Source organism: Stegodyphus dumicola, chromosome 7 (assembly GCF_044657685.1).
Source record: "Stegodyphus dumicola isolate Sdum_Otavi_A_Nest chromosome 7, ASM4465768v1".
NCBI lineage: Eukaryota > Metazoa > Arthropoda > Arachnida > Araneae > Eresidae > Stegodyphus > Stegodyphus dumicola.
In genome coordinates, this window is record NC_140774.1 from 139,094,269 (window position 1) to 139,110,721 (window position 16,453).

General features: G+C 32.2%; 1 pseudogene across 1 annotated transcript in view; it reads right to left on the reverse strand.

Annotated features, from left to right (window-relative positions):
• LOC118200399 (sterol O-acyltransferase 1-like) overlaps positions 1 to 14,021 on the reverse strand; it is a 56,757-nt pseudogene extending 42,736 nt beyond the window's left edge. The window contains exon 1 of the transcript XR_015042388.1: positions 13,876 to 14,021. The product of XR_015042388.1 is annotated as a sterol O-acyltransferase 1-like (transcript). The remainder of the gene's footprint in view (positions 1 to 13,875) is intronic.
• Positions 14,022 to 16,453: the final 2,432 nt, after the last annotated feature.

A 16,453-nucleotide genomic window follows, 5' to 3' on the forward strand; every position in this document is an offset into this window, starting at 1 on the left:
GTAGGGCAAGTTTATTATTATTATTATTGTGCGTATATGTGTAAGAAAATGTATTTTAATTGTTCCATTTTTAATGTATGGAAGGAAGAATAGGATGCCAATATCGAAGATTATTTACTATAGCAAATAATCACGTCAGGATAAATGTTATATAGAAATCTTAGGAGTGTAAGGGATTATAAGAGTACTTTTAGATTATACTGAAAATATACGCACTTCTGCTAAAATCTGAAGTGAATCAGTATGAAGTGACTTTTCACTTTAAAAAGAATGTGATAAGTATACTATTTAAAAGTATAATGACGGATATTAAGAAATTTGTAGAATTTTATGGTATTTAAATATGAATTAAGTCAAATCTTTTTATATATAATTTTTTGCTTGAGATATGTAATTTAAACTGAAAATCACGATCATATATTTTTCATGGAATGTCAAAGTTCATTTTTATTAAAAAAAAGTGTATGAGCAATGAAAGTAAATAGAATAATACTTTTTGATTATGTTTTTACCATGGTCTTAGCAGTTATGCCATCATGCGTTCTGTTCAACAAGATTTATTTGGTGCAAAAAATACTACGAAAAAATATTGAAAAATACCTTGTTTTACAATATTTATTTCCCTTAATTAACTTAAATATTGTTTTTCATTCTCTAATGCTTTCCTTTACGAAAAGAATTTAATGTTTACAATTATTTTCAGCATTCGTACGAATTCTATGCATAAAATAAACATTTTCTTTAACAAAATACTTAATCGGAAAGTATATACCCGGTATTTCCGGTGTATCTACCACATATAAAATGATCATTTTGCTTTAGTTTACATTTTTTCCATTACCAAAATCATGTAGCAGACGCGTCGGCCGATGCGTCTTGTCTCCCGGGTGACGTCACTACCAGCAACCAATGGCACGCTTTTTCCGTTCCTGGCCTAACCTTAGTATATTAAAGAACCTTGGTAGTCTAATAATTTTGGAACTGACACATTATTCAGAAACTGTTATCAAGCAGCCTGATTTAGCACCAGTTATGGATTGAAGTCACAATACATTCATAATAATATTTGTGTTTTCGTTTGATGGAATCCCAATTATTCTAGATAAGCCTCTTTTTTTTTTTTTTTTTTTTTTTTTTTGTTAATGTATTTTCTTTCATTTAAAAAAAATGAAAGAAAGAACGGAAAGGAAAAGAAAGCAAGCAATGGATAAATTTATAAGTTATAACGGTTCAGATTCACTTCGTAAATTTCACACTTCCATATAAAATACGCGTTCACAATTATGAATAAGCATCAGCCTTGAATAGAACACTGTCTGTCAGGTCGATTTAAGAACTCGCGTAGAATCAAAGATCCAGTTAAAGCTCTTTGTTTCAATACATCAGTGTTTCTTTAGCTCAATGATTTGGTGTACGATAGTATCTCCTAAGGTATACTTATTCTAGTAAGGTGCTCTTGTTTTCAAATACTTAAGCGCTAGACTTCTCTCACGTAGCGTTTAGAACGTAGAGAAAGGTCGTAGGGTCATTAGGTTAATTGGAAGTAGAAAATATGAAAAATATGCGACCACCTTCGCCGGGAATCGAAGCACGGACCTCTGGAATACCGGTCCAGCGTGCTACCGTTACACCACGAAGACACGCTAGGGAATTGGGAGAAATACCTTATAAGGTGGGATGTAAGATAAAAGAACATTAAAGATTCCTTTTATTTTTCTAATAGCCTAAGGAGCACGAATGTAAGGGTTAGCAATTTTTCAGTTGAAAGTTGCAGAAATTCTTGTAGCAAGTTGAAAAATACAAAAATATTTCATTCCATTTCATAAAGTTCGTTATATATTTTTAAAAATTCGCTATAGCCGTGTATTAAGTATACGGGAAATTGGACGCGACTAAAAAGTTCGTTTGTTATATCCGTGGTTCGTTTTATCTTTTTTAAAATTATATTTATTTATTTTTATTTTATATTGCCTTATATCATTCCTATTTACTTCTAACCTGTTAATTTTTAACAGTACTCTAAGCAGTCACTATAGCGGGGTTTGATTAAGATCGCTATAGCGGGGTTTGATTAAGATCGCTATAGCGGGGTTTGATTAAACATAATCGTTTCATATGTTATGACCTTTCATGACTCTGGAGAATAATTTTAGCATAAACAGTGGCCCCTAAATAACATAAAATGTACCCGAGAATATCGAATAATGACGCCTCCCTTCAATGCTCGATTTATCAGCTTAATAAAATATTCAAACGGATATTATCAACGTTGCTAGGCGCTTAAGTGTATTCGCTCGGATCGTAGCTCACGTTGCTATAAGATTATTACACTAGCACAGTTGCATATTACAACAGTTGCATAATAGGTTTTTACATATAAATAATTTATCTTGACGTTAGTTTACATTTTGTACCTGCCGATGCTACTACGGTGAGGTCAGTTTGTGTGCTATTTCAGTAAAGTTTAATTTTTTACAAAGATTTGTGATTTTGTGCTATGGCGAATAATAAAGTAGTTTAGAATCTATACATAAGTTATGCATTCGTATCATATTGGATATTCTGTAGATTTTGCAGATCTCTCAAACATTTGTTTTTACTTCCTTGTACCAAGTAAAGGAATACTGTAGTCACGAAAAATTCCGGGTACCATATTTCTACGAAAATATCCATTTTGACCGCTATCCAATGCAATTTAACTATATTTTTGCGTGTAATCTGCACTTAAGGACAGAATAAAGACTGTTTTCCTCCAAACGATTTATTAAAACTCATTTAAAATGGATTCAGAATTTTTTCGTGGTGTCTGTAAGTACTGACGCACGACTCCTAACTCAAAAACGATTAGCCTCAGAAAGTTCAAATTTTGTGTATGCAGTTGTGCAACTTCCATTCTGGTTGCAATCAGCCGCACCAAAAGTATCTAAATATATATATATATATGTGTGTGTGTAATGATTCCAAAATGCGTAGATGAAAGCAGTGGAACTCTCAACAGCTTACGATACTGCGTAGATGACCGAGAAGACCGTAGTGGCTTGAAGGTGGCAGAGTGGAAAGCATGATGACGCAATTTAGCACAACATATCTTGAAAAATCACAATCTTTATTTTTTCCACGCATATCAAATCATCCTTTTTCAGACAAGATGTTTCCTAATTATATTTGAATACATAAATTGCAGTTTGAATTATAACGTCATCTTAAGTAAGTAAGCAGCAGCAGCAGCATGGTTTAAAACCGTCTTGCCAGCAGGAAAGCTATGCGGAAAAAGGGGAAAGTTATAGTACTTTCATAGGAAGAAGGCTGGGAGTAGGAAAGCTTCAGTTCACAGTTTTGGTTTTGAATTAATTTGATTGGACAAGAGGTATCTGCATTAAAACGTTACGTAATATAGAAAACTCTGGAACTTGTAATAAGAGATGAATTTAGGTGTAGATCATCAAATTTAGAATGTTAATTTTAAGGTCGTCAATTATTTTTTTGAAACAGCTATCATATTTTGTTATATCTTACATATCCCCCCTTCAAAAGAAAGGTTGTGTGAGCAGAGTGGAAGAAAAAGCATTAGAGCAGCAAAATGTTAAAGTTATAATTGTGAAAATACAAAACATATTTACTCTTTTTTTTTTAAACAAAAAATTATTGACATAAAAATTGAACGATATTTTGATATTTCATTGAAAGTCTTAAAATTTTGAATTGAATTATGAATTTTAGCACTGTATTATTTTTAAACAATAGCATATTTTAGAGTTCTGAAGTAAGAATGTCAATGAAATTTTGTAAAGTTCTTGATAGTTCCACACGGTAAAAGTTCAAATATTTACACAAATTAAATGCTCAAATAAAAGTGTTTCCAATTTTTGTTGATGAAAATATTTCTATTATATTACAAATTAAGATGCCAATTTTCATGTTATTTAATTATGTTTTTCAAGGAAGGCATTTTAAAATATAAAAATTTTGTAAAACATCATTCATAAACACAATTTCAAATTTTTCACTATTATTAAGACATTTAAAATTTACTTATTCTTTAGAAAACTTGAAGACTCCACAACTTTCTCTAAATATTAGCATATTCATCATATTGGTTTATCAATTGAGCAAACTGGTGTTTAATATTCTTCACCAGTGGCCAAAAGATTTGCCAAATTAGCACTTACTGTAGAAAAGGCTTCCGTTCCTTCTGTAGAGGCAACTGGCCTTTTTCGAACTGCTGTCATTCCATACGAATATTAAAAACGCACTCCATTTTATGAAAAAATAAAAATACTTAGATTAAAAAAAAATGTATTCTTTCATAAGGTGAGAGCCTTCAACGTTTATCATAAAAACATTAAAGAAATTCCTACAACTCAAAACGTTCAAACAATAATTTCATTCTTAACATACAGTAAAAATTAAAAAATATAAATTCAAAGAAGTTTAAACAGTAGTACAAAAATATTATTCGTATTAGAAACCTTCCTTAAGTAAAACATTCCTAATTTTTACCAAATTCAATAATTTCTTTTTCCCAATTCAGAAATACAAAACTACATTTTAAATAAATCATAAAATGTTTGAATTATTAACTTTGAGTTTAAAATGACTTAAGAAAAACTTTATCATCAATAAATCATAATACAATAACCTATAAATTCAAAGTTTTTTCTTCTTTTTTTTTTTAAATGTAATTTACTCATTTTGGAACTTAATACCATTTCAATACCATATTTGATGACGTATGATAATATAGCATTCTTAGAATATGAAGAATTTTCCGAATAAATCACTGAAGATGCAAGAGAGCACAAAATACTATTTAGCATTTCTTATTTCACTAATGAGGTTGATGACCTTCAAAGCACTTTTGATGTTTAATTTTGTTTTTACACGATGATTGGAAATGAATAAACATTGTAAATATTCGAAGCGAGCTACAGCCAGTAACGATATTTCACTACGTTGGAGGCACTGACCTTGATTCGAAATACTTTTCACTTTTGAACTCACAGATACTCGATGATTTCAAAGCACTTTTAAAATATGCCGTTAAATCACACACCGGAAACGAATTTGATGATTCACTGGTAGTTTGAGGCAAGCAGAGTTCGAAATCCATTCGGGAAAATTTGCACCAGGTTAATCCTGTCGACTTCTTATAAATATGTAATAATTCCAAAATGCGTAGATGAAAGCAGTGGAACTCTCAACACCTTACGATACTGCATAGATGACCGAGAAGACCGCACTGGCTTAAAGGTGGCAGAGTGGACAGCATGATGACGCAATTTAGCACAACTTATCTTGAAAAATCACAATCTTTATTTTTTCCACGCATATCAAATCATCCTTTTTCAAACAAAATGTTTCCTAATTATATTTGAATACATAAATTGCAGTTTGAATTAGAACGTCATCTTAAGTAAGTAAGCAGCAGCAGCAGCATGGTTTAAAACCGTCTTGCCAGCAGGAAAGCTATGCGGAAAAAGGGGAATGTTATAGTACTTTCATAGGAAGAAGGCTGGGAGTGGGAAAGTTTCAGTTCACAGTTTTGGTTTAGAATTAATTTGATTGGACAAGAGGTATCTGCATTAAAACGTTACGTAATGTAGAAAACTCTGGAACCTGTGAGAACAGATGAATTTAGGTATAGATCATCAAATTTAGAATGTTAATTTTGAGGTCGTCAATTATTTTTTTGAAATAGCTATCATATTTTGTTATATCTTACATATATATATATAAGATAAAAAAAATATGAAAGCAAACTTCTAAATTTAATTCACTATAATCTCTTTTATTTTCTATTTCATTTAATTTAATCCAACTTAACCTGTCCTAAAAATAGCGCTTTAGTCTACACTGCTTCATTCAAATTAATCATACGATTTTACATAACCCTTACTGCAGATGCCTCTTGACCAATTACTAAATTGCAAACCAAAACTTTTCTCTTCGCGTTCTTCCATTTTGCATAACTACGCACTTCAGCTTTGCTCTCTACTCTACTGAGATGTAATTTCGCTGACTTGCTTTCTATCTCAACAATATCAAAGATGTAAATCTTCTGTGGAAAGGCACGACTGAAGTGCAAAGTGATTGTGGCCACCAATATCAATAGCAAATAAAAATGGAATTAAAACTGCAGAATGGATATACAGTAAGACCCCGCTTAACGCTGTTTCGGTTTAGCGCTCTTTTATTTCAACCTCGGGATTCCCCGAAATTGCTCGCAGCATGAACTACGGGGGGATTCCTCGAAATTGTGCGCAGCGGTAGGTTTCCAAATAACATTTCCGAAACTTTGTAGTTATGTTTCTTGTTTGGTGCGGTGAGGTGCTGTACGGAAGCATTCTTATCATTTGAAACATTTGTTGACATTACTGTAAGTATAAATTTACATAATACTATAACGATTAATACAGTGACAAATATTACGATTTTTAGTTTTTATCATGGGTGATAATAAAAAACAAGAAAAGAAAGCAACCAGAAAAAGCATTTCACTGGAAACTAAAATGCAAGTGATTAGAAGATTAGATTCTGGTGAACGTCAATTTCAAATTAGTGCTGCATTGAATTTGGCAACTTCAACAATAAGGACAATTCTTAAGAATAAAGAAAAAATACTGTCATCGGCAACTGCAACTACGTCAAGCTCTGCAACTAAAATTACCCGTTCTAGAAGTAACATTATAGAGGAAATGGAAAAACGATTGTCTGTATGGATTGACAACGAAATTGAACGCAATATTCCATTAAGCCAATCTATCATAATGCCTTCTTGAAAAAAAATGCAGAAAATTGGAAACACAGAATAGACTGAATGATCTGACTGGCTTAGAATTTTATTTGTTTTTATAAATATATTCGTTTATATTGCTTTTATTTTTGTAAGAAATAAATGTTTGGTTTTATTTTTATTAAAAAAACATTATTAAATTTAATATCTAACCAATTTTCTATCCATCTTCCCCTAACTCCATTATTTACATGTTAAGATAGCCTCGTTTAGCGCTGTTTCGCATTACGCTCTACTTTGATGGAACGGATCCCCCGCGTTAAGCGGGGTCTTTCTGTATATCCACTTTGTTACTCGGCTCAATGAACTCAGTTTCTTTTATTCTTATATGTTGGTAAATTGTTCATTTTTTGCTTTAAAAATGATTGAATTATGTTGTTCTTGTCTTCCGGTTAAGAATTTTTTTTTTCCCTTAAGTTAATCTGCACGCAATATTTGTAGAATTACCAACAATTTAAAAATTGTTTAAATGCGGTTAGGCCTATTTTTTTTTAACCATAGCAGCCATACCTGCTTACATTCGAAACTTAGCAGAATAGCGAATTGATTCTTTCTGCACCTTTTTTTCACCTGAATAGAACATGCGACGATTAGATAATTCTTTAGGTGTTATAATTTTTGTGCATTCTGAATTATAAAATGAATGAGATGTAACGCTGTTAAGTGATACTAGCGCCAGAGTGTCGCTATGGTAAATAAATATAATAAATTTTAAAGAGTGCATTTATCCTATTGTGGTTTATGCGCTATCGATGAATTAGACTTAATTCAATCCAATATGTTTAAATGAAAAGCAGGAAAAAATGTGTATAATTTAATATTCCGTATAAGGAAGTCATGGGGCGTACACATCAGCTTTTTTATTTTCAAACTACCACAAATTTTTTAAACGTTTTCAGTAAAATTATTGATAAAAATCTGCGCGATTCATAGATTAAGATTAAAGATTTAGTGTAAAGTTTATAACAGTCATTTCTTTATGTTGTCAGCGCTATCCTGTGCGTTATAATTTGAAAATTAACGTACATAACATACATCACAGTGAATTTTCCTTCTTTGCTTCTTTCCTTCATTATACAATAAAATAAACAGAGGAAAAGATACGTAAAGAATAGATTCGGGAAAGTGATTAAATGAGTATGCGAATAAAAAAGAATACAAAAAGAGGAAAAGTGATGATAAGAGAAGAATATTTAAAATAAAACAGAAGCAGAAAGTAAAAATATAACAATTTTAAACTGAGACATAACATCACAAGGGCAAAAGAGAATTGACAAAAGAGAAAATATGTTGATTAGAAATATTTGTTGGAGAAAAAAAATGATCGTTTTAAATAAAATAAATCTTTTTAAAGGGTTAAATAATGATGAGAAAAGAAGCGGTACTTAGCCAATTGCCTTTAAAAAAGGTAACCCGCTTAGATTGGCATATATTTTGTTATAAGATCCTTTATAATAAAATATATGCCAATCAAAGCGGGTTACCTTTTTTAAAATTATATTTATTTATTTTATATTGCCTTATGTCATTCCTATTTACTCCTAACCTGTTAACTTTTAACAGTACTCTAGCAATACTTATTTTGTACTAGATTATTATTGCATACATTCAATAGTTAGCATTGGCAAATGAAAATTTGGAGGTTTTTATTTTTCTTATATTTCCTAAAAGCTTTATCGTAAATGAAGCATGTAATGCAAAGGACCGCAGTACAAAATTTGTCATACTAAGAGTTTGGTTTAACTGTGAACATATCGACATTTGTGAGTTAAACTATAATAAAAATTACACTGTCGAATAATTTGTTAGCAAAACTACTGCAGAATATCTCAACGGAGAAGATAGGAATCCTTGCAGAACGAAAAATCTGAAAATCTGTTTCCGAAAGCGATCAAAACAAGAATATGCATTATACAAGTGATTTATTTTGGTCAGATTTTACCATTTCTTTTAAATTTCAGTGTGAGACAAAGCATTTGTACTAACTACAACAATAAACTATTGACTAGTATACTACACTTATATATAACTAGGGCATTAGGGCCCACCAGCAGCCGAGCGGTAAAGTCGCTGAACACTGGTAGTTCGGTCCGAGGTTCGAATCTCGCGAACGGGCTGGCTGCATGGGTGTTTTCGTGGTTTTCCCCATGTGTAACGTGTATACGAGCCAGTTTCCCTTAGAAAGTCCTCCACGAAGGCATCCCTCCCCTTAGGCAGATAGCCCTAGTGTGCTTTGCCATGATTAAATACACACACACACAACTAGGGCATTACACTAAATAAAACATTTTACTTATTTATTGACTAGCCGCTTACGCGGCCAGCCGTCTGAAATAGTTATCATAAAACAAAAATATATAATTATTTTAATGAGTCTAGTTAATGTAATTTCATACAAAGATTTAATAGTTTTAAGTAGACATCTCCTGATTTAAATGCATTTTTATTTAAATCAATCAGATTAAAAAGTAGGGAAAATATTCTTAAGAACTGTGTTTACTGCTTTTAAATCGCTTAGGTTGTTAATCGATAACAGATTAAATTTGAACGTTATGTAGCTTACGCTTTACTGAATGGAAATCCGCTGATGCGTATAAGATTAAACTACAGTCCTCAAAAGTGAAATTGCAACACCAAGAAAGAATGCTCGTTACGTCATGCATATCGTAGGATCGAGAGTTGTGAGATATGCAAATGATTAAGACAAAAGACACATAAAATCCTTATAAACTAATTTATTCAGTATCTAATGTCTCCACCTCGGGCAGCAATACAGGCGAGGCATGCTATCAATAAGTTCATTGATGGTTGAATGATCTAGCCTTTGCCAAGCCATATCCACTGCTGTACGCAGATCATCTAGGGCAGCAGTTCCCAATCTTGTGCTCGCCGATCGTTTTGTATGTGCTCGGCAGCCCGATTAGGTACTATGGACAAAAAATATTTTTAAAATAACCCTTCATTTATATTTCTTAATTGTTAAAATATGTTAAGAATTTATAGTCATAAGAGAAATCTTGCAAGAATATGTTTAACAGAAATGTTGATGTTTTGGAAATATGCTCGCGATAATCCAAAATGGGCTCGCGAGAGGCCAAAGGTTGGGCACCACTGATCTAGGGTTTGTGGCCGTGCTCCTCGGTTAACGTCTCGTAAAATGACATCCCACAGGTGCTCAGTGGGATTCAGATCTGAAGAGGCTGCCGGCTAGTGTAGGATATCAAATCAGGTCAGGCTGTTAAGAGTATGCCGTACGACATGCGGCTTGGCATAGCCTTGCTGAAATACCGTATTAGGTGCGCTCTGCAATAAGAATAGAACAATCTCCATCACTTGCGTTTCGTAGCGGTCTGCTGTCAAACTGCCGTTAATGTGTATCAGGGGCGTCTTGTGATCACACATTATGACACTCCAAACCATAGTGCCCCGTACAAGACCGGTGTGACGCTCGGCGAAATGGACTGTTTCGTAGCGTTCTTCGGGTATCCGCCATATCCCTCGACGGCCGTTATTCCTCCACAGACAGAAACGAGATTCATCCGAGAACAAAACCTGATACCATTCGATGGTCCACACACTATGACGCTGACTGCACACCAGGCGTCTAGCAGTTCAGCAGTCAATGTTACCTCTGTGGCTGGTACCCGTGAACGTAAGTGTACTTCGTGCAATCTGTTGCGTATACTTTGGATGGACACAGATCCACCTGCTCCTAGAGGCAACAGGCTTCGGATGTTACATGACGTGGAGAAAGAGTCTCCAATAGTTGACCGCCGAATACGCTGGGTCTCAGAGACATTTTCTATGCTTCTTCTAAAGTCTTCAATGCTCCGTAAAACCCCAGATACTGTTTATGAGACAGGAAAATGGCTGACCTTTATAGCCCGCATATACTACCACGTGATCCAATGCATATGAAACTTTTATCATTTGCATATCCACCTCACAACTCTCGCTCCTGAAATTTGCACCACGCTACGCGCATTCTTTCTTGGTGCTGCATTTTCACGTTTGAGGACTGTATCATTCGCTTTTCTTAGATTTGTACACTGATTAATTAAGAAAATCAAATCTTATTCATTGAATTTACATTGCCAGCAGTTGAGTTTCTTGATTGAAACTGAAAGATAAATAAATATCTTTCATTTTGCCGAACGGCAACTCTTTGGCACGCCAGCACAAGGGTGTTTTATTTCGAACAGTGTTGCAACTTCTAGCTTTTGAATCACTGAGTTTGTAAATCAAAAATTCATTAAATTTGTGCAAAATATGAAATGAAAAAAATTTTAAATTCGGGGTTCGAGGTACACATGTTTGCATGGAGAACTAGGTATATTCAAAATCTGATTGGTTCTAGATAGCGCCATTTTCCTCAATCCGAGGAACACATATATTCAAACGTATTTTTTTTTCATTTAATAGTAGAGAAGATATAAATACTTAATAAATCTGTTAGTTCTATGATAAATAATATATCATAAACTGTGAAACAGTATTTTTAATATAATAATAAATTCACTTAAACATGAAAAGATATTTAAAAGTATTAAGGGGGGCCATAATAATTAGAAAAATTCTTACCCTCTTGTTAGCTCAAAAGAGGTATTAGTCTCGAAATTGGATTTTGCTTCAATTTTCTATAAACGGCGAATCGATTTTCAAATTATTGCCACCAAAAATTATTTCCCTGTATTATTTAAAAAATATTAAATAATGAATAAACTGCATGCATGTATTTATGTTCCCCGCATTGTGAGAAAAAGCCGGTACCTAGAGCCAAATATTTTTAAATAACGTAGTCTTTCAACCGAACTGGTTCACCTGAAAGTGTGAATTTTGAAGTTCGAATTTTAATATTTAATTTTTTTTTAAATTTAAATAATTTTTTACTAACAAACTTAACGATTTGAAGGCGAGCAGCGGCGAAACTGTAAGAGATAAAACACTTTTATCTCCTGCGCTTTGAGACTGTCTATCGGAAATTCTAAAGAGATGCTGTTTTTAATAGTTTTGAATATTGCTGTTAAATTAAAAAAATGTGAATGTTTTATGCGGCTTAAGTACGAAGCACATTATATCTAATAAATAAAGTTAACACACAAAGCATTAACAATAAAAAGACAAAAAAAAAAAAAAAAAAAAATGTTTAGCAAGCCATCTTACTAAGAAAACTGAGCATTGATATGATGAACTGGGAAAAAAATGAAAGATATAGAAAAATGTGTGTTAACATTTCACACTTGTTTATTCTAAGCATATGAAGTTATGCTGCTTTTAAAATTTGTATAAGTTTGCTTTGAATTGTTTATAGCGTAAGTGTGAAGAAAATGAGGTTTAACAATAGGCTAAAATGACAAAAAGAAATGGGCTAGCAGGAGTGAGCGTAACAGCAGACTGGTAGACTGCGAGCTTAGTGAGAGCGTAAAAAATCTTAACAAATCCTTTTGGTCGATCATTAAAATCTTAAAAGATTCAGATTTTTATTGTACTTATTTATATTAAATGATCGCAGATTTCAGTTTTTATTAGCTATCAGTTTTATAAAATGTCATCTGTCAAAGTTGTCTTATAATCTGAGGTTCTACTCTGTGCAATAAAAAAGCCATAAATTTATTTGTAGAGTATAAAAGAAAACTGCTTCGTTGTTTTTCATTCACTTTATTTAACTGATATATTTTCAATTCTAAGTAACAATTTATTCTTGGGCTCATGTCTTAACTTCATTCCATCTGAAGGAAAAAAAAAAAGCTTTCTTTCTAAGAAAATAAAAAATAAATAAATAAATAAAAAAGAAAAAGAAACAAAAAAAAAAAACTAAAATACATTAACTAAAGGTTGTTTTTAATAATAATTGCTCTTTTATTTATTAACTAAAAAAAGTATTTCTATTTAAATCAATAACCTCTGAAAAATATCATTTCGCAATAATTATTAATTAGTTGAAATTCTGAGATTCTAAGTCTTCATCGATTCTATATTCGTTTTATTAATGCCATTTAAAATGGGAAAAATGGAGACTTCAGATTCAGATAAATTCATCTTTTTATTCAAATTGAAATTAATAAATGAATTAATAGGCCTTTTTAATTTTTAACTTATTTTTAAGTTTAGTAATGCTGCACTCGCTTTTCTTAGATTTGTACATTGATTGATTAAGAAAATCAAATCTTATACATTAAATTTACATTTATTAAAACAAAAATTTAAGAAAAAAATCTGAAAGCTTTCCGATATTATATTACGCCTAAAGGGGCGTTTTTTAACGTTTTGCGTGTTGTCTGTATTTATTTAAATATCATGCTCTTCGCACTTAAACAATAAAATTCAATTCAACAGCAACATCAGAAAATATTAAAAAAGACCTTATTTTTAGAATTTTCGATACACAGTCTCGCGCGCTGGAGATAAAAATGTCCCCCCCCCGTACAGTGTTGCCATTGCTCGCTTTGAAATCGTTGAGTTTGTTAAGCAAAAATTTGTTAAAGTTTTACAAAATATGAAACAGGTAATAAAATAAATCCCAAATTCCAAGTTTGGGCTTCCAGATGCCCATATTCGAGTGGAGGACTACGTTATTCTAAATTTGGTATCTCCCGGTGGCATTGTTTTTTCACAATGCGAGAAACATATATACATGCATGCTGATTCTTCATTATTTAATTCCTTGAAATATAATGCAGGGCTCTAATATTTGGTGGCAACAATTTGAAAAGTGAAACGCCCTTTTATAGTCGATGACGCAAAACGCCACAACGAAATTAATAGCCCATCTGAACGAAATTAATAGCCCATCCATCAAATTGTCCCTTTGGGCGAATAAGGAATAATTTTCGCCTTTGATATTATGAATCAAACTGATACACTGAATAATATTTAATTGCGAACCAGAGGAATTTTTTTTCCTGGTGGAAAAAAGGATGAAGCTGAAATTTACCAGTGGTATGCATTTGAAAGATCTCTAAAAAATATTTAAATATTTTAGAAGAAAATAGCTTAAAGCTATTGCTAAAGAACGCCTTAACTCATAAAATGGCATAAACAAGAAGGAAATTGCAATAAGTTATGCAAATAATATATTTTACCTTTACTCAAACTAAAGTCGCTTTTCTCGGCATAGAAGAATATTAAAAACCACATTCGCTTTCTGCGTCATGCATGGCGAAAGAACACTCCGCATTTAGCCAAACGGAATAAATTTTTAAATGCAAAGGGAATCATCCATTTCTTCTTTTACATATGACAGAAAAGCGGGAACGTTAAATTTTAAAAACAGGAATACTAAAATGTTTTGCAATACAATTGCAGGAAAATAAAGTGCCGATTAAAGCCAGATTTAAAACATACAATCTATTTGACCTTGGTCAGTTTTCTTCTTACTTTTCAATCAGATAAATAACATATGCTTCTTTTGAATTTAAATCAGATAATTTGCAAAGTGTCCGCATATTAGACTTCATAATCAATAACTTCACATTATGTTGATCGAATAGTAATATAAATTTATTATATGGATAATTTTATACTCTATTATTTAAAACTTACAATCGTTGGTAAAGGATTTAATGGTTGGTTAATGGATTGGGAAAAAAATGAGGAAAACCTCCTGCAATCATCTTTCTTGTACACTCACGACTCAGTATTTTCGTATAAGGCAAATGAGTTTTCATTGTTGACACGATTTTTTAACCCCAAAAGGGGGCGTCGGCTCATTATAAATGGCGTATCACTTTTGAAATGGTTGCCACCAAATATTATCACCCTATATTATTTTTAAAAGAATGAAGATTCTGAATGTATCTATGCACGTTCCTCGCATTGCGAAGAAATGACCTAGAGAGATCAAATTTTGAATATTGAGCTTGAAAGCCCGAATTTTGAATTTGCTTTCGTATTTCTTTCTTTCATAATTCATAAAACTTTAATGAATTTTTTATAACTAACTCAATGGTTTGACAGCCATCATTGGCAACATTGTACGAAATAAAACATTTTTATCTCCAGAGTACGACACTGTCCATCGGAAATTTTAAAAATAGCCGTTCTTAAATATTCTGTGATTTTGCTGTTAATTGAATTTTGTACGGCGTAAGTGCGAAGAACGTGATATTTAATAAATAAAGTTGACACACAAACCGTTAATAATAGTTAACCTACATGCAATAGTTGTAGAATTATCAACAATTTAAAAGTTATTATTTAAGTGCGGCTAAACCTTTTTTTTTTGGGGGGGGCATACAAGCCGTATTTTTTACGTTTTAAACTTAGCAGAATAGTGAATTCAGTTTCTGCACCTTCAGTGTCTTTTTGCCAAGTGGGACAAACTTTCAACTTTGGGCACCGAAAAATCTGCCTTCTTGAAGTACTTGCTTTTGTGTAGAAACTCTAATTTTAATTTTAATTGTTCTTTAACTGTTTTAACTGTATTTTACTGTATGTATTTAACTGTTTTATATTTTTCTGTATTTTTCAATTTTTAATAAAGAAATTTTGAGGTTTTGTGTATTTTTGCCCTGTCGCGAAGTGAAAACTGAATTAATTGAATGAGAACTATATCTCTAATGAAATTCGAGGAAGTAAATTTAAATGAAATGCAGGAAAAAGTGCGTATAATTTAATATTGCGTACAAGGAAGTCATGTGGTGTACACATCAGACTTTTTGAATTTGCCTCGGACGCCCCACACTTTTATTATTCGAGAAATAAAATTGTAGATAAATTCTGCAAATAGAATTATTTAATCTATTACGCGCATTAAATTATATACCAAATTATTTTTCTCCTTTTAGTGTATAAATTATAATATCCATTTTAAATAAAAGCTTACTGTATTAAAAACTTTTTCTTTTATTAGTAAATTCCAATGTTCTTTTTTTCTCTTCAATTGTTAGTTCCGATTCATCATTTCAGATTAATTTAAACAAAAATAAAATAATAGAACGAAATAACCATGCATAAAGCTACTACGCATATGAAAATCTTAAATTGTGCATATGGGGGGCTCAGTATTCAAAACTGTTGTTTATAGATTCGTATTTTAAATTACTTTCTGGGACAAGTAATGCTTTATCTTTGAAACAGCCCACCAGCGGCCGAGCGGTAACGTGGCTGAACACTGGTAGTTCGGTCCGAGGTTCGAATCCCGCGAACGGGCTGGCTGCATGGGTGTTTTCGTGGTTTTCCCCATGTGTAACGTGTATACGAGCCAGTTTCCCTTAGAAAGTCCTCCACAAAGGCATCCCTTAGGCAGATAGCCCTCGAGGCTTTGCCATAATTACATACACACACACACACACATATCTTTGAAACACTGCGCTGCTCATTTTCTTAGGATAAGCAATAGAAATCCGATTCAGGAAAAAAATCGTGACTAAAATACCGCTCGTAAATGTTGAGATCTGGCAGGACTAGATAAAAGATAATCTTTTGTAATTTCTGAAAAAAAAAAAAAAAAACATGGCTAGAAATTACCTCGAGTTCTTTTGCGAAATCAGTCAAATGACTTAAGAATTAAAACAGCTGATAGAATCTAAAATGAGTTAAAAATCATCATGGAAAAAAAGTATTTCAAGCTATTATGTTTTTACTTTTAGCACCACATTTACCAGTCGTATTGATGGATTTCGGATTTCACGAGCAAAATTACAAAAACTATTATTTTTA